Below are 21,113 nucleotides of genomic sequence, written 5' to 3' on the forward strand. Positions count from 1 at the left end.
CAATTAGGTACATTATCTAATCGGCTTTTTTATTCTAATAGAACCAACATATCAATCATGTCTGGTCGGCAGTAAAACAAACATATAATCGCCCTGGTCTATTAGAGGTTCTCATACGATGTTTTTTTTACCTTAACACCTTTGCCACTTTGAAGACATTAAAAGCATACAACTTACAACATGCTACATTCATTCGACGACTGGACATCCTTTGACTAGAAAATTTTTCAAACGATGGAACTATTACAGCTCGCCTCGCTAGAAAGCTCCCCAACTTCCAGTTTGCTGGTATCGTTTCTGGTGCGAATAATCACCGAGTTGCATTGCAATCGCTCTAGCTCATCCACGGTGGGTTTGGTGAACTTTAATACGTCGCACCACTTTCGCTACATTCCAGCACAGATAATGCGGCAAGTATCTACGGTTGCTTTCGTGAGCATTAATTTGCGGGAAGAAACACCCCCCCTGCAATTGCTTAACACTCATATCATAGTGCACGCTGTAGCGAGCAGCAATTGGATCGAAAACAAAATGTCCATAGTACAGGAATCGCTCGGATTGCTCCAGATCCTTGGACTGTACGGCAAATCCAAGCAAGTGATAGTTCTTGTCGACCTGAACGTGGTGAAGCTGACCGAGTTCGAGCTGTTAAAGCAGGCGTACAATTATGGTGGAGCAATCGATATACTGTACTTGCTGGAGCACTCCAGGAAGGTGAACATCATGATACCGGCATTGAATCAGCATACAAAACTGCTCTCTCGGTCTTGGTCGGATTCGGTGGCCAGCTTGTTTCCCGATCGACTTTCCAACTTGAAAGGACATCCATATAAAGTGGCGTGTAATGAAAATAGACCACTTACGTTCCGCACGGCCAATGATCGTATCAGAGGCATCGATGTAGACTTCATAGACATCATTGCCAAGCATCAGAACACATACGCTCAGTATAAGTATACAAGGAATCCAGTCAAAGTGTTCGAATCCTTATACGATACCTCGTACGATATGGCGACCTATCGAATCAAGCACGAAGGACTCACGTATCCCTTTGTGCCGCTGTACTTCCCGAATCAGTTCCGCTGGTGTCTCGCAGTACCGAAAACATACAACCGACTGATACACGAGCAGGTTGTCTGGCCGTACAAACCGAGTCTGTGGACTTTAATACTATCCGTTGCTGCATTCTTTCTCGTGTACAGGTTAATTCTAAAGCGTATAATTGAGACGAGATTTCCCGCTGCATTTCCGATCATCAATACTCCGCTACAGATTTTGCGCATTATGCTGCTGTTTCTCCTGACCGAGTACTACACAGCCAAGCTGACTGCCATCCTTGGACTGTCGGTGATACCCGGGTACCCGAAAACTCTCACCGAGTTCGCCAACTCGCCGATCCCACTGCTCATATCCCATTCGAGCGAGTTTCAGTATTTGCTGGACAATCCGGAGGTGTTTTCGAAAACAATCGAATGGAATTTTTCCGAACAGTACGATCCAACTGGTTTGGCGCTGCTGCAGCTGTGTGATCTCTTTCCGTTCACCATCGACGATACAACCAATCATCTCGGCAAACGGCTCACGTATCATCACTATCATCTGATTGAAGAACCGATCAGTACTTCGATTTGTCTGAGCCCGTTTCGCAAAACGAGTCCTCGGCTCGAGCGGTTCCAGATGTACATCACACGGCTGAACGAGGCGGGCATATGGAACCATTTGGTGAACAAATGGATGCATCAGGATGGAAAAGTATTGCCGAACTTTAAAGTCAAGGAAAGGACAAGCTTCAAGTCCACGATTCTTCAGCTGTTGCATTTTATTCCAGTGTATGTCATTGCCGCGTACTTATACCTTATATCGCTGATCATTTTTATCCTCGAACACGTTGTATATAGGTTGCAAAGAAGATTTGCACGTGTCTAGATAGGTTAATTTGTGTATAAGAAGGTGTGCTCATCGCCTAGCTTAAGCGGCTTATTCTGTGAGTAATTATATTTCTATGTCACCAATGACACTAATGGACTCTTTACAGACGGTCGCTTATAATTACTAGTTTCAGAAATGGTGGGCTATTATGTGTGTATTAAGTTCTATTTTCAAAGTAGTGTGTAACAATAATGTAGCTGTAGTGCAGAACTGCTTTAAAAGCAAATGAAATGTGGACGAGAACAACTTTACAGGCTTACTTTAGCGTAATGTATCCATTTGATGAAATTAATCGATTGTTTTAGCATCATTTATCGCATATTTCCTGTTTCTTTGTGCAGACAAAACCAACTCGACCACCAGATGACACTTTTTTCTCACGTGTGATCCGATACTTTGGTCAATTTTCCACTTCCACTCAATTTAACTTGTTACGCTTCTCAGAAACGTGTCAAATATCACAAAGAAGAGAGTTTGTCTCTTACTTTGCTAGAAGTCTTTCGTTTTTCAATCTTCCTGTACCGTTGTAAGAAACGAATCAAGCAGTAGGATGGAATCAAGAGTTCGTATGGCATCCATCAGTGAATTTTTATTTGCTAGACAAGAAAGCATCCAATACAATAATGTACTCCACAACCGCTCGTCTAATGAATTGATCGAGCGCTCTGACTTCGCCAGGTAGAAGCCAACACAACGCTTCGTAAAAGCTTCATAATATCTGATCGTTATGAGCGCGGCTACACTAATGAGCCTTTGAGGCTTTTTTTCGGGCTTCTGTCCATACAAAAGACCACATGGCTGCTGGGCGAAGCAGAGAGCAGGAGGAAAAACAAGATAACACCACACATACTTGCTGTAGGTCAATCCTAGTCTGAAGTTCAATGCTGTTTTGTAGCTATTTCCATCCCCCGACGTCCATCCATCTCGCGTACCTGGTTTGATCAGTGAACAGTTTTTGTTTTGATGCTTTTCCATACGGCATTCCTTCACGGAGGAGCCACGAGAAATGCAATGCAAACCACACCAGAGCGGACTCCCTAGAACACCCCGAGAACGACCCGGTAATGGGTCTCTCGTTTTGCTTTCGCTATGCTTCGCCTTCCGCACGAGGGTATAATTGGTAATGCTTGAATCGGAAAGACTGCGTCCAGCAAAAAGGCTACGGGTGATTCCACTTTGAGGCACGTGGCTAACTAGCCGTATCGGATGCTGAGGATGCCTGATTTAGGAAGCCAATCCATAGTTTTACTCGAGTGTATCCCCGAAAACATGTTCAATGCTAATTGTTTCTTTCGTTTCTTTTCTCTCCCTGTCTTTCTCTCCTCAGGTAAGTACGACATGCTCTCAACCCAACGAAATTCATCCCGAAGCGGTTGTAAGTAAATCTAGTGCCTCCTGCTTCATAAACTCTCAGTTAAGCCTCTCATACTGATTAGCTGCTCGGTATACAGCCTCACTTACGAAACATTAAAGATTCCAAATTAAACTACTCGCTAAAAGGCTCTTTATGGCAATTAGGAACGGAAATAAAAAAAAGCACCCGTCTTGCAATACTCCTTTAAACAATGTTCCTTCCACGTCTTTAACTCATCTTGGCGATGGGTTTTCGGTAGCTCCGACAAGCTTCATTGATCTTATCATTTTCACAGCGTTTGTAGGATGTGAGATTTTATCCACAATATATTTACAACCAAATGAACATTCCGATAGCGGCAAAAGGCAATACCTTATGTCACCTGTTGCAGCAAGAAAGGTTCCACTTGTGAGCATCAATGCTTTCTTAGCCAAGGAATGATCATCATTACCGCACCACAACTTCCAGCTGTGCAAGTATCAACGATCGCACTCGAATAATGATGGTGAACAAAAATTTGAAAATTGCATATTAACCACTCGGTCGCCGATTGATTGTCCGCGATTTCGTTCCTCGCCGCGTGCACAGAAAAGAAAATGCAGCTCAAAAAGATTGCCTTTGCCATTGAGACCCCCCGGCCGGTTGGAACAGGTTTTTGTTTGGGTAGAAGACGCACAAGAATGTAACCACGCTGCATATGCAAGCGGGACATATGCCTTTAACCGAGGGAACCGTATGTGTTTCCTTTTATTATCAACCGGTAGCTGCTGTTTAAAAGCGCTGCCGAAAAAAAGGCCCGTTCATGAACGGTGGAAAGTTTTCTTCCACATTCGGAAACCATGCTTCAATTAAACCGACAAACGTGTGGACATCTTAGCTACTGTAATGCATCGTTGTGCTATGGTGATTGTTCTTGGTGAAGCATGATAAAAGAAGCAGAACAATTATGGGACTGAAATGATAATTAATGCACCAAAAATCTGTCCATTGACAGGTACTCTGCTCTGGGAATGATAATTTACTCACTGATCATCCTGTAATTGATAAGATGCTGAAGAAATACTTTGAAACAATGGGTTGCAGAAAGACTTAAACCTGAATAAAACATTCAAAAGACTTTTCAATTACAAACAGATACAACGATCGTGTGAGTACCACCTGATGATTTATCACTATCAGAAGCGAATATTATTCTATCTCCAAAGATATAAAAAGGAAAAAAAAACCTGCTAGCATGCTGGTGAGTAGTCCTTTTGCATTCGAACAAATGAATCTCTCGTCAAACGTTCATAGAAATTGATCAACTCAAACCGTACTGATGTCCTAAAGGAGATTGCTAGAACCAGATCACAAGCTGTTCATGATTCACTCATCGGAGGCAATGAATAGGCTTTACGTTTAAACGTATCAGCTCACTATTGGTGGTCTTTCCAGTAAGATATAGCTCGTGAAGGAATCGTTGGAAGGAAATATGTTGCGAATAAACCGTAGCCAAGACCAATGGTTAATCCTAGATAAACTGCCGTTCTTGAGCCTCAGCTTTAGCATCTCCTTCTACATTACGAGATAAACACTCCATTTTTTGTGTGCCTTCAACTGTTTTGCTGCCTGCAGACACAGAGAAAAGCGATCAGAAAATGCATCCTACACGCAATAACCATCGCATCGTAGCACACCCACCAAGATGGGATGGAGAATACACCAAGTGGATTGCGTGAAAAATGATCTTTTCTAGAGCAAGGTTAAAGGGTGCAATCGTATGCAAAAAGGTAATCGATGTGTGTATTAAAATATGGATGGGAAAAAAAATGCTCACCAACATCAATACCAGTGCCGGAATCGTCGCGCTTTGATCGATGAAGCAAATTATCGCTAACTGTGGGTGGTACCGGATATTTCTTGCAGGTTTGTCGCTTGTCCTTGCGTTGTAGTCTTTTGATCGTTGTTAACGCGATCGTGGTAATGGACAAAGGTGAGCCTTTTTGGAAAAAAAGCATTCATTTGTACACTTGCAATGACCTGCATACAGGCAAACAAAAACAAAGCCGACCCGAAAGACTCTCCATTCCCAGACATCGATCTCAAACGATCATTCAAATGTTTTGATTATATCAAGCATCCAAAACATCCCAAAACTTTTGACCACCATCGTGTCCGTCCATGGGGGATAAGGGGGAGTCTAAATAAATCGATTACCCTTAAACCACCCACAAAAATATGTTGCTCCAAACATCAAACTCTCTCGAACCGTATCGTAACGGTCCTCGGGCTCGGCTCGGCTCTTGCACGCCAACCATCGTCATCGATATCGCGCCGATCGCCGATTGACGTCTCCGCTCCGGACAACACACTCGGGGAGCATCATTAATCTCCTCACTTCGCTTCGATCACAATCGCATCTGGTGCTGGGGCACTGGGTAAAGGAAACCTCTCCAAAGAAAGCTCCTTCACGCTCATTTAACGGTAATCGGTTGCGCTAGGAGCGATATGATTCACCCCCTGCACGTACATAGGTCCTCGCGAGATTAACTGTCGGGACCAAGTGTTTGCCAAGTGTCGAAAATGTGCGTGGACGCGCCTTGAAGCGGGCGGGGGTTGAACGAAACCCTCGAGCGATTAGCTGTCATCTCCCATTTCGGTCTCCATGGGGGCGAAAACGGAAAAAAAGAAAACGCACGTTCATCATTGACTTGGGGGCCCACAGAAGAATAATTAATGACTGGGTTTTAGGAGTTTATTAATGTCAAACTTTGCAGGTTCTTCAGCACGCCGGTTCGAGCGCTGACTCTGACCGATAAGTCTGGGGCAGCAGCACTCGAAGAAGGTGGCAAGCATTTAAAGCTAATGATCTTATTTAGTTTTCAAATGTTTTACAAACCACACACCTTCGGCCCACCTTTTTCCCGATGCTCAGCCCTAAAAGCACATCGCTCCAACAAGTCACCTTTGCCATCAGTCTATGCCTTAATAGCTTTTCGATCTGGGTCTTGCGGCCTTTCGGGCAGGCACTGCCTCGTCCCCCAACGGGTACTCTTCCCCCAATGAGTAAGATAAATGGACTAGAAACATCACGAACTCAGCAGCAACTGCGAAACAATTTGTTTACCGCAGCGCCGACCGAACGATTGGCCGCGACGATCATGGCTTGATCAATAGTGGACATACACACGAAATTCGCAAATCGATTCCGGAGCAAAACACTTGCCACAAATGTCATACGCTCGATTGATTTATTGATCTAGCGCAACAAACAAGCAACAGTCCTGATTTAAATGCGTGCCTTGAAATCCGGTACTGCCAGCGTCAATCAGTCAGTCGATTATGTTACTCTTCGTTTATGCAAATGGGAATTCCCCCGCAGCTGCTAATGGAGAGCATTAGTTTCGTTTGTGGCCTAAGTTTGGGCCGTCGCTACTGACGCACTTACGCCACCGTGCGTGTCATCGGTATTTGCCACCCTTTCGCTTCGTTGGGCTAGATATAAATTTATTAAACTGATCTTCTGATTAAACTGATCGCCGACCGCCACACATTTCGAGGAGTGCTCACATTCCATTAAAACAAGAATTGAACCACCTGCCTGCTCTTCACTTCTGCCTTCCAGGTCGAGTCCTCTGGCTGTCTCCAGGCTCTACTAGTTTGCGTTTTCTAGCCTAGTGGATGTTTTAGAAGCAAATTGTATGCTAACAAGCCTAAAAAGTCTTACCCCGGGCGCGTTTGTTTGTCTGGTCTGTCAAATCATGCGTGATCAGTCGGTGATCACCAGATAAAGACTAGAAATACCACACAAACGCACACACGCACACAACACACTTCGATCGGATCAATGTGATCAATCGCGGCTCAAACCAGTCTGTGCTGGCGTCCGGGGAACTGTAGTTTTCATTCTTTATCAATTCAATCCAATCTACAATCTACGACAAACTGATGCGTGTCATGCGTGCGAAGGATTAGCATAGGATGTATTTTAGGTAGAGTTTTCTGAGTTCGAACTAAGTGTGGACTCCTTCCACATTTCTCTGAAACAAACCAAATACACGGGAGATTGTGTCACTTTCTCGAATGTAGTGATGGGAAGCGGGAATTAATTTAATTGTACGCACCCGAACTCGAGCATGATCGATCTGGTGGAGCATTGTTTGGGCATTGGAAATCCCGATGCCACCGGAGGTACTCCCGTACGTCAGAAGCACGACCTGTCACCAGTAGAACAGACAGTGAGTTCGGTGGGCGGATCGAGCCGGCCTGACAGCGACAAGACTCCCGAAAGGCGAAACCCTTCTAAACGCACTCCGTGAGGTCTGCATGAGGCGGATCGTTGACAGGTTGTTCGTTAGGGGTGAAGCTGACGGTTGGGAGTCTTGCCTTACGAAACGTCTGCTGTAGGATTTCTCTTCCATTCGACCTTCCTTAGACGAAAGGGTACCGTTTGATGCAGAGAGAAACACAGAGAGCGGGAGAGACAGGGTGAAAACTTTATTATTCATGTTCATCAAATTCCAACAAGCCCGCTAGTTGTTTGCTCGTCATCTGCCGTCTAGAGAAACGATTCCAAAATCCATCGGGTGAAGTTGTCCATTATCGACTTGACATTTGACTCTCCTTTCTGCTCGCGTCATTGTGCGGTGTGTGTCAGTGTAGTTGGATTCGTTTGTGCATATGCTCCACATTCGTCTAACGCTTGTACAGCTGACCTCCAGATAGTTTCTGATAGGAACTGTCATGTTTAAGCAATCGAACAGCGGGGAACTCTAAATGTAGGGCTGGATGAAGTTTTGCTTACAGTGTCCATATTGCCAAGGTAGGTTGTTACTGCAGCTGCTCGAAGCGATTCTTCCAGTTTTGGTGCTCAAATTTGGCAACATGAACTTTAAGTTTGTTCGAAAACATTAACCAGACTGTGTATACTAACCCAGCATCTGACAAATAAAACGCTTCATCACGATTTTAACAAGACATCTAACCAACGTAGAGATTGACATGTAATCTCGCTACACGTAAGTTCCCAAAAATCAAACAAATAAAATTAGCAGTTACAGATGCTCAAGCACTATAGCCTGTCTTTTCCAGCATCTGATTAGGCTCTGGGCTGCTGTGGAATGAATTTGATTCATTGCAAAAATTTCCTACTTACATTTTAATGACAAATGCCCATTTAGGATGAGAGTGGATTCCTTCCTTTCGGTGAAGCACAAGAGTACAATCACTCCATTCGTAATGCTACTAGTGCCTACATAAGCTCAAATGGAGTGCATATAATTATCACGATTGCAATGAAATTTGATCGTGTTGTTCTCTTTTGTTCTCTACCCCAAAACTTGAGTTGCAGACAACTAGGTAAAGCTAGCAACCGAATTTGCCAACAGTAAAACGGAATGATTTTTCTTTTTGTTTTGAGAAATTCCATACTTTTGATTCCCCATTTTCCATGTCCAGCAATAAGCCAAACCAGCGGGAATTTGAACGTGTTGAAGCTTAAACAAAAACAGAAGCCTTGCTACCAGTGCTCATTTCTTGTATGGTACACTGAGGTATGGGTGGGTCCAAAAATGGATACAATGTTTTGCATTGTACAAGCGCACGTGCTTGTGCCATGAAATCGATTTGCTCTGCCCAATGCCCACGGGCGAAACACGTTTCTGCTGCCTATAAAGGTGGCGCTCCCTTTATTCCGTTTGGTTACTTCGGTAAGAACCAGTCTTGCAGTTGAATGCATTGAAACCGATGGGCTTCATGCCCAGAAGATCTGAAAGAGTCGAAAGTCACATAATTCACCACATGCCTTCTCAACTACTTGCGCTTATGCAAAGTGTTCTTGCTTTGTTTGCATTGGGTAGGTACCGCAAATGAGTCACCGAAACACGTGCCCTATTGATGGAAATATTGGTGTTCCTGGTGACATCGCGCTAAAACAATAAACAAAAAACGGGTTAACTGCTGCACAAAAGCAACAGCAACAATTCACAAATTTCAATGAAGCCAACCAGCAACAATTTATTAGCCATTCTAGTCGTGCTGGTCACGCGCTGCATATTAAAACACATTGATGGACTTGAGCGAAAAGCGATCCACGATCCGCACGGATAAAGATTTACTTTCCTTGCTGTTGTGGTCGCTTTTCTCTCTTTAAAGTTTACCGAACCGATTGGGCCAATGCTCATACGCCAGACCACACCGGAAATTGGATTTCAATCCACTCCAACATCAAGAACGTGGGCCGATGACGGTTTGCGCTGCTGTTCCTATATTCTGGACATTGCTTCCCAGTTCAAGGAGAAACTTGTGTTACAGATTCTAAACGAAAATCAGGACAACAACATACTAAAACAGGTAATATGAGCTAGAACGATTTAATGATTTCGTTTCGGACAGAAAAATCAATCGATCGAAGCAAGATCGTTTAATCGAATTCCTTCATAGTACCTCCTACCCGAATGCGCGTTGATGTTTCTCGTTTCGAAGCTACTTCCTCGCTGTTGTTATACTTTTCGCTTACGCTTCCTTCCACCACCACGCTGGAATTTTTCATGGTTCTTTCCGACGAACGATCCGGTTGTAACGATAATTGATTTTTTCTACCCTGTCTTCCACCAGTACGTGTATCAGCAGTTTGTTGCTGCAAAGTTGCCCGAAAGGGTAACTGATCTCATAAAACCGGGGAAAAGACCTACCAGGTTAATCGAGAAATTAAACGAATTCATTCCACCCGGCAATGGTCCACGATCATGATGAAGGAGATTTTTTTCTTTTAATAAACTGCAGCGGGTTACAAATCTGCACAACCAGAAGAATGAAACGGCAATCTTCTTGCCCGATAAGACAACGGGGCGTGTAGCAGAAAGTGGACAAAACATTAGAATATGGAAGGGAACGCTTGGAAGGCGATTCCCCGACATAACTCTGGCGCAGTTGCGAGTAAAAACGCAACCATTCCGTGTCGCAGATCTTGTCGTTTGCGTGCGTGGAATTTAACTTCGCCCCGTACGCTTCATCTCACCTCTCGAGAGAACCCGGACACCACCTGTTCCATCTTCAGAATTTTTCCCCTTCCCAAAGGGACAGGACAAATGGTTAATGCATCACCTCCAAACACGCGAAACACTTGCTGTTCGGATTGGTGCAAAAATTTGTTCACCCGTCATCCCGAACCGGTGGCGTTACGTGAACTCTGCGCAGAAGATTAATGCGTTATTCGCGTCGAGAAAATCTGCAGCTCTTCTGTGGACGCATCTTTGCATCGTGCGAAAGAGGGAGTTTCGCTAATTTGCTCGTTGACGGCGGTGCGTGTACTTTGGTGCTTTTGTGTGGTAACTTTACCTTAAAATAAACCCTACAAAGGGCAGGGAATAAATGCGTCCTCACCTTGTAACTGAACAAGACAACCGTGTTGGGCAAAAAGGGGGGTCCGACTTGTAAGCGCCAGATTTATCAGATCAAAATCTCTTCCAGTACCTACGCTCGTACAACAATTAAATCGTTTCTTTTCCAATCCGGACCTTCGAATTCCGAACCGCAAATGGAGCAGCATTCCTGTACCTTCCACGGAGACTGAGCACTTGAACTTTATTCAAATCATACCACCAAATCTGTTGCGCACGCCATATTGGAGTGGGTTTGTATTTGGATTTATTTGCTCCTCTTTCCGAATAATCTCTTTTCGAGCGCAAACAAACACTCCAAAAAAAAAAGATTATCGAGTTGGAGGCCACCCAAAAGAAGCGTCCAGCATCCCAGCCAGTTGAGTGACAGCAGAAGGTACCGCCTGGACGAATTTGGAGGGGCACCAAACACAAACGAAACACATTTAGAGCGAAGATCCTGGCAGGAACTATGCGGACGCACTTGATCAAGTTTCGAGAACTGTTGAATATTTATACGCATCTATCCTGCTCGCCTGAAGAGGCTGCTTCACCGTCCGTTTCACGCTATTGTGCCGCGTTTGGAACCGAACCCGGTAGAAAACCGCACAAACCATCGATTGATCGACGTATTTACAACTGAGCAACAAAGTTTGACCATTTGCATACGTTCGCGCAGTGTTGTAGATCACTTGAAGAAGAAAGGCCGACCGGGGCCGATCGTTTATCACTATTTCGGAATCAAATTAATCGCATTCGTATTGTGCATTGATCGTTTGGCCGTTTGCCGAAAGCGTTCTCAAGCGTTCGCATTTCGCGAGAAACATCCGCAAAGTTGCGTCTCTTCCTTACAAGTGGATCGGTATTTCCATCGATCGAGCTTCAGAATGACAGTAATTAGATTAATGTTTCGCATTTTCGCCAAAACGAATCAAATCACTGCTTTTGCCAGTTTTGGGAACCAATTGTTTTCTACACTGAAATCAAAGAACGCACCGAAATTATCATTCACAGAAGCCACTCTCACCGGTTTAAACGATGTAATCGGATTCGAACATCAGATACAAATTGATTCTTTGCGATCCTCCGATGATGACCATAATAAACGAGATCTGATTCGTTTAGCGTTTAGCTAGGCTAATTTTGTTATAAGTTAGTCAGGTCTTTCTTTTTTCTACGAGGCGTGCCAGTTAACATGGCGTATCATTGGCGTTACAAACAGCAGCACCCAAGGCTCCGAAATTTAACGCATCAGCGACGCCAGGAAAACTTCAAGTCACTCTCGTGATTCTAAACGTGCACTTCGTATCGGTGGCAGAACGGACCGTTACCAAAAACTTAGGAACAATCGATTCGTAGCACCAATCATGATTGATCCGCCTATTTTAGCCTACCGTGATTAATTTATATCGATTTCTAGTATCATGGCCTGAAAATTCAATTCAACTCATTTCCTCGCAGGACGTTTCTGGAGGCAATTAGAAATTCTTTTATAGAAGTTACCCCAGAAACTCAACCCAAAACACACTCACATGTAACAAATAAACTGCAAATCCCTGCCCAGTAGGTCATTTTATGAGCATAATGACCTTTTTCTATGACCCGTAAAGCTGGTCTGGATGTTGATGTGGAAAGCGTTTCAGTAGATTCGTCCTATGCATCCATTCGTATTGCTATTTATTGCATCATTTCCGTCCAGCCCAGCGCACCCAACATGTTGCGATCATCCAAGATCTTGGAGAGAAACCGTAGTCCAACGGTTTTCGAGATTATACCAGATAGAGTAATGGAGGCAACGGAATCTATTTGCACGATGGGTGGCCTACCTCAGCTGGTACTCACTCTCTGCATCTTGTGGAGCATTCAGCCTCAAAGGGATACAGATAGAACCACGCTGGATACCTGGACCGGTTTGGTGTGATGATCCTCTGCTCTCCCGTATTGCTCTGAAGCTGTTTCCAGTTGCATACTGCAGTGCAAAATCGCACGATACGATCGCTCTACCTTCTCTACCCTCAGTAGATCATAAAGATCTAGATCATGCATCTTGTCGCTTCAATACGCACCGCCACACGTCCACACCAGCCTGATGATGATGATGAAGACGATGAAAGAGCATCGACCGTCGCGAGAAGATACTCGCGCTAGCCGTTAAAGAGTAGCACTAGATTCCAATCTACCGATCCTTCAAGCGACAAAAGAACTCATCATCATGCTCATCTACCAACACCTGGTGCACTATCTTCATAGCCGATCGCCGTACATGCGCATCTGGTGCGTCACTAATCATGCCGCCGTACCTCAATCTTCATCATGTAATAGCGACGCAATGAGTTTTACCTTTTTTCGTACACACTTTGCAAACATGTTGCAGCGCACGCCGCTCGTCTAATCGACGTTTCTAACGTTTTCTTCCTTCTTCCTCTCGTTCTAGGTAAGTCTGACGGATGTGTGCTGTTAATCAAACCGGAACATCACATACCGGAACATCACATCAACCCCAACGCGTCATGTGGTTCCTCTACCAACTCTCGAACTGCTTAGCCGACATAACAAAATTCAATTACACAGAAACCACGCGCTAAGTTCAGCGACCCGATTTGACGTTTTAAATATTGGTCTCTAAGTTATGACGCAAAGGTTTCAAGCTTCCATCACAGACGGTGTTGAGTTACAGGCCGTCAAAAACCTGCCAACTGTCAGATGTTGGCTATGTTCCGCATGTTTGCCCCGTTCCGTTCAGGTTGGTCGGACTTCCTGCACACCAGCACAAAACCCGAGCGATAAATCGTCGTTCGACAACGCTTGGTGCGTGGTACTGGATCTTCCCGTACTTCCCAGCGTCCACCCGTCAAAAGACACGCTGTCCAGCAGCAAGTGGTGCTGAAAAATGACTCTCCGGTGTTATTCTTTGCTTCATTTTACCCGCCCCATTCAAGGAGCGAAACATCAAGATGCTACAACGCTGGCGCAAATTCAAACGTCCCCTCCTGAAACCGGGTGGAGATCGGGTTTAGTTACGCATTATACACACTTCATTACATTTGTTTACCATCGTTTTAAAGGTTCGATCTGTGTCCGGCCGTTTCTTATCTGTTTGAGCATTTGGGGCGGGTTAAGTGCGGCCGCATCGTGCAACGAAAAAAACGAAGGTTCATATCGCAATCTTTTACCGGCACCTATACTCGCCGTAACCGTAACACCACAAATCTTCTCCGTTCGGAAGCACCAACGGCAGCAGAATAATTACTTTTTTCCTTCGAAGTATGATTTTGAGCTTTCCTTTACACCACCGGTACACCCGTTTGGCCTGGAGTCCTGGACGCACAGCCAAGATTGCGCGGTACCTTAATAATTGGTCACCGCTTCAGGGGGTCCTCTTGCTGCTTGCAGTGGCTTCTGGAAGCAGCGAAAGATGCACGAAGTGGTACAGAATAAATGAAGCGTCATAAAACATTATTGTCTTTAAATCTTGCTTCACCCCGAGAAGAATAATTGATCGCAACCGAGTGATCACACCGGCCAAGAGGCAACGGCAAAAATTTGTCTTGCACCGAGCTGTTCAGGATGCTCAGAATTTCCTGAGGAATAATGTATTGAAGAATGCTTCTTGGTTTTTTTTTTTAAATATTGCCAACAAACATGACACAGGACACAAACTGGTCCGGTTGCATTTACTTCAAAAAGCAAAGCTGCAATTTTTTAGATGCCTCCTTCTACGGCAGCTTCTAAGGCTTCGAAAAAAAGTCAGGCGATTTGATGACACATGATTGCCGAATTCAACAGCCAAACAAATCCAAACTTCCACCACATGATTCTTATCCAAATCACTTAATCCACACACATAAAGATATCTGCATAAAATGCACGCGTTAAAATGCATGTCTTATGCAACGGCACGACACACGCCAACGCGACATGGGCCGCAAAATCGTGCAGATTAAATTTCGTGCCAAAAATCAATACCTCACGCGAAAACTAGCGACGAAAACAAACAAATTAACAAAGCAAACCACCCAAAAATTGACTCAAATGTGTTGATTAACCTGCGCAAAGAAGTTGAAGGAATTAAATATGCAAATCGCATACAAACGCATACAACCAGCAACGATAAGCCGACGTGCCTTAGGATTCGGGTTTGCAGTTTCCACGAAAATACTGTTAGATGATCTCATTTTAATGGCAATACCGAACACGAGGCCGAATAATTTCCGTCGGTTATTTACACGCCGTTTTTTCTTCGTTTTGCTGCACTTTTTGAAATAAATAATTTAAAAATCAGCGTCTTATGGTGCTGACATTATTTGTTAGTTACCACTTGCAATGAATGCCAAGGTTCCCAAAAAAATTATATAAGGCATTTCTTACAAACTCGAGCATCACGAGCCACGCACTGCAATGCAAGATTGTTAACGACACAACAATTAAGCACACATGAAACGCTCGCACAATGTTTCACGCAGCACGACCCTTTCAACGCTTACAAAACGTGTGCGCCATTGGCAGCGTAAATAATTCCTTGTCGCTTCCCACCGTGCGACAAAAATTAACCACAATTAATTTCTGCACTCATCGCTCAGGAACCGCCGTCGAAATTTCGTTTTCCCATTGCCAAACGGTACAACGGTACCTGATATGCTGCGGTATCCGTACCGTGGGTCATTTCCCTTTAATCCGCCTTTTACCTACCCCTACCACCACCACCACAGCCGGGCTGCGGTAACGCAACGGGACACAAACTGGCATCCCATTGGCGGGGTGTATTAAATTTTGCTCAAACCTGGAAAATGATGCACCGGTGGCCGTGGCCGTGCGCGAACTATAAAATGAACCTCGCAGCCACTGGATGGGATGGACGAATGGGTGCCGCGGGACGGTCCATGTAAATGGGTTTTACTGCGAAGATGAAACTCGATCCACCGGGAACACTACGGGTGAAGTACTTCGCTCGCGTTCCTCAAGATAGGCGCACACGCACCCGATGGGGCGGCCCAAACCCAAACGCCACATGCCGCTCGGCATTCAGTGTCAGTTTTATTAGCTGTACTTTATACCCGGTGCCGGGTCGGTAATAAACAAAACGCTCCAAAGGCAGGATTTCCTGGTGGCTGAGGAAATGTAATACTAGATCGCGAAAGTCGCCCGGTGTGGTCAGCGGCACTGGTACAAGTCCAGAGTGCGCAAATTTAACTGCATGCCTTTTGGGACGGCATAAAATAAATAGTGTTAATTAGTGTGGAGCATTTCGATCGAAGATTCCTGTTCCTGAACACGGGTAACTACCTGGGTAGAACTAGTTTTCTTAATTCCTAAACACCCTTTGGCGTACGGTCTGTGCGATTGCTGTGCAATTGAGGAAGATCCACTTTCTACCGATCTTGCCGTTGCTCTGCTTTCCAATACGATCGCCATCAATTGGACTTTGTGCAATAAATGAACTTCATTAGCTTCGCTTCCAGAGCGCGAGTTGCGTTGGGCGATGGCTGACTTTTCTGCACGTGTCCAAACGATAGCGCACTCGCAGCCTGGGCTTTATAAAAGATGGCGGGGTCAAATCGCAAGGTTAACAAACCGAAGCCATTCGCGAACCACCGCCGCGAGATCCAGTGCAATCGTTGCAAAGGCATGCACAACCCTCCCCAAGTATTGCAAGATTAATGCAATTGTCACCACGCGACCAAGTGAACGTTCTTCTTGGTGATCTGCCTGCCGGGTGAAAATGGGTCCGGTTTCGCAATCTAGCAGCGCGGTTGCACGCCGGCTGGTAATGATAATTTATGACTATTTGTTGGAAGGCCTCACACTCCTCTTATTTCTGTGCCTTTGCCCTCTTTTCAATCTTATGACACATTGCCGATGATTCATGCCGATCGCTTCTATTGTTCCGTTCAGTGCTCACAATGTATTTCTGGGCGAGTCTCTGATGCACTACTTAAGGAGACGCCGTTAAGATTAGCATCACTAGCGACACCCACAGAACTGTGGTCAATCAGGAACTGCGAAGGTGGGCGTTGTCTCGACACGTAACAAATTGACACCTTTGGAACTGATGTTTTCTTTTGCATAGCATCTGGATGCTATGGAGACTGCATCGCTTCTTCAACGATTAGACGAAAATTGTTGTAAATTGCGAGTTTTATCTGCACAAATAATGCGTAGCTCGTTGACTAATCTATCAGAAACATTCATCCCCAGCATTGGAATCATCTTAATGCCACTTTAAATGCTCCTAATCGCTTAATGCTTTCGTTCAACTTCTCTGCAGGGTGCAAAAGAACACAACGCCAGCACACATGTTTTCTCACCCAGAACGCACGCGGGTTCCGCATTAATCTGGACGATTTTCACGACTCCAATAATCATCACAGCATGCACCCATTTTATAGGGCCCAACACGTTTAGGGCTTGGGGTTTTTTTTTTTGTCGAGCCCACCGTCACGCACCCGCACCGAAATAATAAGTGGCGATCGGTGAGCTCCAATTTGGGCTCATTTGTCATTTATACGCCCGGAATCGCCCAAAGCACTGTGCTCGTCCCGTTTTTGCTTTATTTGCTGAAGTAACCGTTTTCGCAATCAAAAGTAAATTTCGTGCCTAATGAGATCTGACCAACACAGCACAGCAGTTCTGGGTCCTGCTGGCGAGAAAGACAGCTGAGAACGTGCATTAGTCTCAGTGCTCTAATTTAGAACCTTACTTTAATATGCTTTTCCTTATTGTGCTCGCTTACACACATACAATGTCCTCATTTGTTCCGCATGTTTCGCCCGGGATGTGCTTGATCTTTCGCTGCTTGCGGTGCAATAAAAGAAGGATCGTCTGGATCAGTATTATGCGTGCCCGATACAAGTTTGCGGACGCCCTGACACACAAGCACGTGGTCACGATGTCGATTAGCGGTTGATGTCTTCCCTACTCTTTCGGCCGCTGCCAGTTTCGAACCCAGACATAATCATCATTGTGTCCTGAGGAGATTTTCGAATTAAAGAAACTGGCAGCTGGCTGTACTGATTGCTTCCTTGCGGGTGTGCTGAATGTCCTGTACCGGTCCAATTAGTATGAGGGATTAATTAAGTTCCGCAGTGTAAATGCAGCAAAAAAATCGAAAAAACCCAACTGAGCTGCATTGAAGAACTCGAAACGGATTTTGTCCAAGCATGAAGAACAACTTTGCGTGCGTTCCATTTTCTTAATCCTTTCATCCTACGCAAAGGCGCTTGTTGGGAAGATTGCAGCATCGGTTCCAGCACTGCGTTAGTTTGCAAAGAAGCGCAAACATGCACGCATTCTGAGAGCCCTTATCCACCGATCGAACCCTGTGAGCCCCTCCGTGGTGCTGCAGTGGATCGAACTTGATATTTGTGTTCACAAGACGTTTTCGGGAAGCATGCTTAGCCTTTTTTATTTGAGTTCTTGTACGTACACATCCTTCGATTGCTTCGACGTTCAATGCAGCAGATTATGCACCAGCAGACAATGCAGTGCAGAGCCGAGCACAAGAAACCGAAGGCGTTGCACTGGTCTTTGTTTTGCGACCACTTTTGCATCGATTTCTGTGACAACAACAACAGCTCGAAATGTTTTGTGTAGGCGATAAAAAGACTGGCTATTTTCAAACCTTTACCTTTAGGGGCAAACGTTTCGGTGAGCGGGAGTTGCTCCGTTTTTTTTTTAATTCCGTTTGTGGATTGGGTAACATCATGTCACCCCATAATATTATTTAGACCCACACATGAGCTGCACAAACTGGTTTCCGACGTGTGCCCAGCGGTCAAACGTTTCGTTATTTTTTATTGTTTTTCCCTCCTTCTACTTGGCTGGTCGGTTTCAAGGAAAATGATACACTTTTACGACCCAAATCGAACTCCAATCGGCACAAGCTGCTTTTAATTAACAATTTTCAATCACATCGTGCTTATTTAGAGCATTCGATTTAAGAACAACGTAGCACATTTTATTGCATTGTAGAAACATTTCTCAAATTCTGGTTTCCAAATCAACAAAAAGAATTATATACACTTCTGTTAAAACAAACTAATGGACCCCCGAGAAACCCAACATTTCAACGGAAGTGACAAAACTTTACACGATCAAATAAAGCATACTACCAACGACGATGACTAATGAGACGATAAATGGAGTCTGGGACAGGTCGGCCTCCGCCATCGTCAGCGAACGTCATTGATCCAATAAATCCATAAAAAAAGCATTTTAATAGTCCCCAAAGTAATGAATGTCTTCCCCCCACTCCCACCTTTCCGAGCTCTGGACCTTTGGTTTTTCTATACCTTCACCGCCAGCGTATGCGGTCCGTGCCAAGCATCCGGTGAAAATTGTCAAAAATCACTCTTCATCGTCGACGTCATTTACGGCTGTGGACATTGGGTTCGAGATGCGACGGTTTAACGATGGGAAGGGATTTCTGTACAGGAAGAAAAAGTGGTAGCCATTTTAGAAGCAAAAGCTTCAAACTACGAAACATGATTTTAAGACCGGCGGTCCTACCGTAATAGTACGAACCAGCCCGGGAGAGGATATCGAGCAAGGTCGTAAATATGTTTTATGTTGCACCTCCCGGCTTCATGCTACCCGACGACGACCGGACGAGTTCAAAGACCTCGCCACAATTCTCGTTCGAGTCTATAAAACGGGCCGCGTTTCGCTGGGTTTAAAACAACACAGGCACCACCAATAATGGGTTCGATGTTACCCGATCGATCCGAGTCGATTGATTTTGTGTTGTGTTACCCTCGCCGAAAACGCCTTCGGCAATTTCCAGAAATCTATTAACGAAAACCCATTCGTCAGACCGATCGCATCCTGATCGATCTTCTAACTGTCATAGGTGATCTTGCTATCTATTAAAGCATGCTACGGGGAAACCCGAAGGACGCTAGCTGCACCAAGAACGTTGCCAGCTGCAAAAAAAATAAAGCGCCAACTAAAGCAGCAAGCGCTCGTTACTTTTGGTGGGGAATTAATTATTTTTTAATTATTATTTAAATTTGTGATAATCATCATCATTAATTATCTTTTAGGCTTTTGCGTTGAAGAGGGTAAGAGCTGTTCGTCACCTACCAGCAGTTCATCGCTGTGAGAGCTAGAACACTTTTAACCAAAAACACCGCAGATTGATAGGAGTTTAGGACCATCATTTTTTTGTGAGCCCCGGTACCGTCTGTCATATTAATTAATCAACGGGGAAGAGACTGAAGCTGATTTAATTGATTTGATCTTGCGCACGACTTTTGTCTTGAGATCCTATGTGAGTAGTCATGAGACTTTCCCATCAAGTTGACTATTAACAATATTCAGAACGATCTAGACAACGTTTGCTTCGTAGAAAATGTGGTAGAATGTTTTTATTCATCCACACAACCTATTAAGATAACATAAACAGTAAACAGCGTACGTTTACCGGCGGCAAACTGGTTGTCTGTCTAGTGTCTTCTGGCTCACATTTAGTTCCAAAAAAAGCCTCCAAGTACAACACGAAACCTAACGGATTTTGAAAGCTTCCGGACAACGCGCCACTGCATAAAAAACTCCCCAACGGAAAGCGTTCTTGTGTTTCAGGTGTAAGATTTTTGGATCACAGTTGACAGTAATCTCACTGGTTCCAGACAACAGAACTCCAACCGCGAACCCGCATGCCCTGTCGGGAATAAGGATTTTGACAGATTTATAGTTCGCGCGCTGTGTTAAAAATAAGCTGACAGCACCCGGCAATCATCAAAAGAAAAGCGGCTTTCGAAGAGAAAGGAATCGCACACTACCGGACTGATCAAATGGTAATTATTACTTTCACCTCGTTCGAGAATCAACAACCATTGCGCATGCTGACTTTAATCGATTTTGATTGACGAATGCGTGTTTATGCGAGTTTCCGCCAAAACATGTACTCTCGTTCCGATTAGACCGCTTGTGTTGCCGCTTTATCTGACATTAAACTGGTTCTTTGAGCTCCGAGTGGCTAGAACTTTCCGCCCGTCGGCTGAGGTTGCATCCGCCATTCCGATAAGTGCTGATGGCTTAATGAGAAATACATTAAATTAATTTATCCAACCACACAAAGGACACATTTCCGATAATCTGTCATCTTGCAGTTGGAAGTTTTCCCTCCCACCGGTTAAAAAATAAAAACAACAACAGAAGTTAATGTCCCCGATGTTGAAGCTTTCAGTTCTCCCCTTCAAAACCAGCCGACTGTGGGGGGTCCTTAAAGTGCCGTCATTGCACATTGCTTTTCCTACAGCTGGTGGAGAAAGGATTTGCACCGGTTTGGTTGCACATTCGGCGGCTTTAAAAGCTATAAACAAACAACCAATCTCCTACCATCGGCCAGGTATCCTGGTGCCGCCCTTCATCTTCGTCACTATCGCCGTGTGATCCGTTGCGTTCTGGTAGCTTTCGTTGCCCGACCCGACCCGGAGATCTCGCCGATTCGTGCGGGCTCTTTTGTCAATGCGAAT

General features: G+C 44.7%; 1 protein-coding gene across 1 annotated transcript in view; it reads left to right on the forward strand.

Annotated features, from left to right (window-relative positions):
* The window catches only part of LOC126563642 (fringe glycosyltransferase), a 118,965-nt gene that overhangs the window by 63,751 nt on the left and 34,101 nt on the right, over positions 1-21,113 (forward strand). The gene's annotated exons all lie outside the window — the stretch shown is intronic.

Source organism: Anopheles maculipalpis, chromosome 3RL (assembly GCF_943734695.1).
Source record: "Anopheles maculipalpis chromosome 3RL, idAnoMacuDA_375_x, whole genome shotgun sequence".
NCBI classification, from domain to species: domain Eukaryota; kingdom Metazoa; phylum Arthropoda; class Insecta; order Diptera; family Culicidae; genus Anopheles; species Anopheles maculipalpis.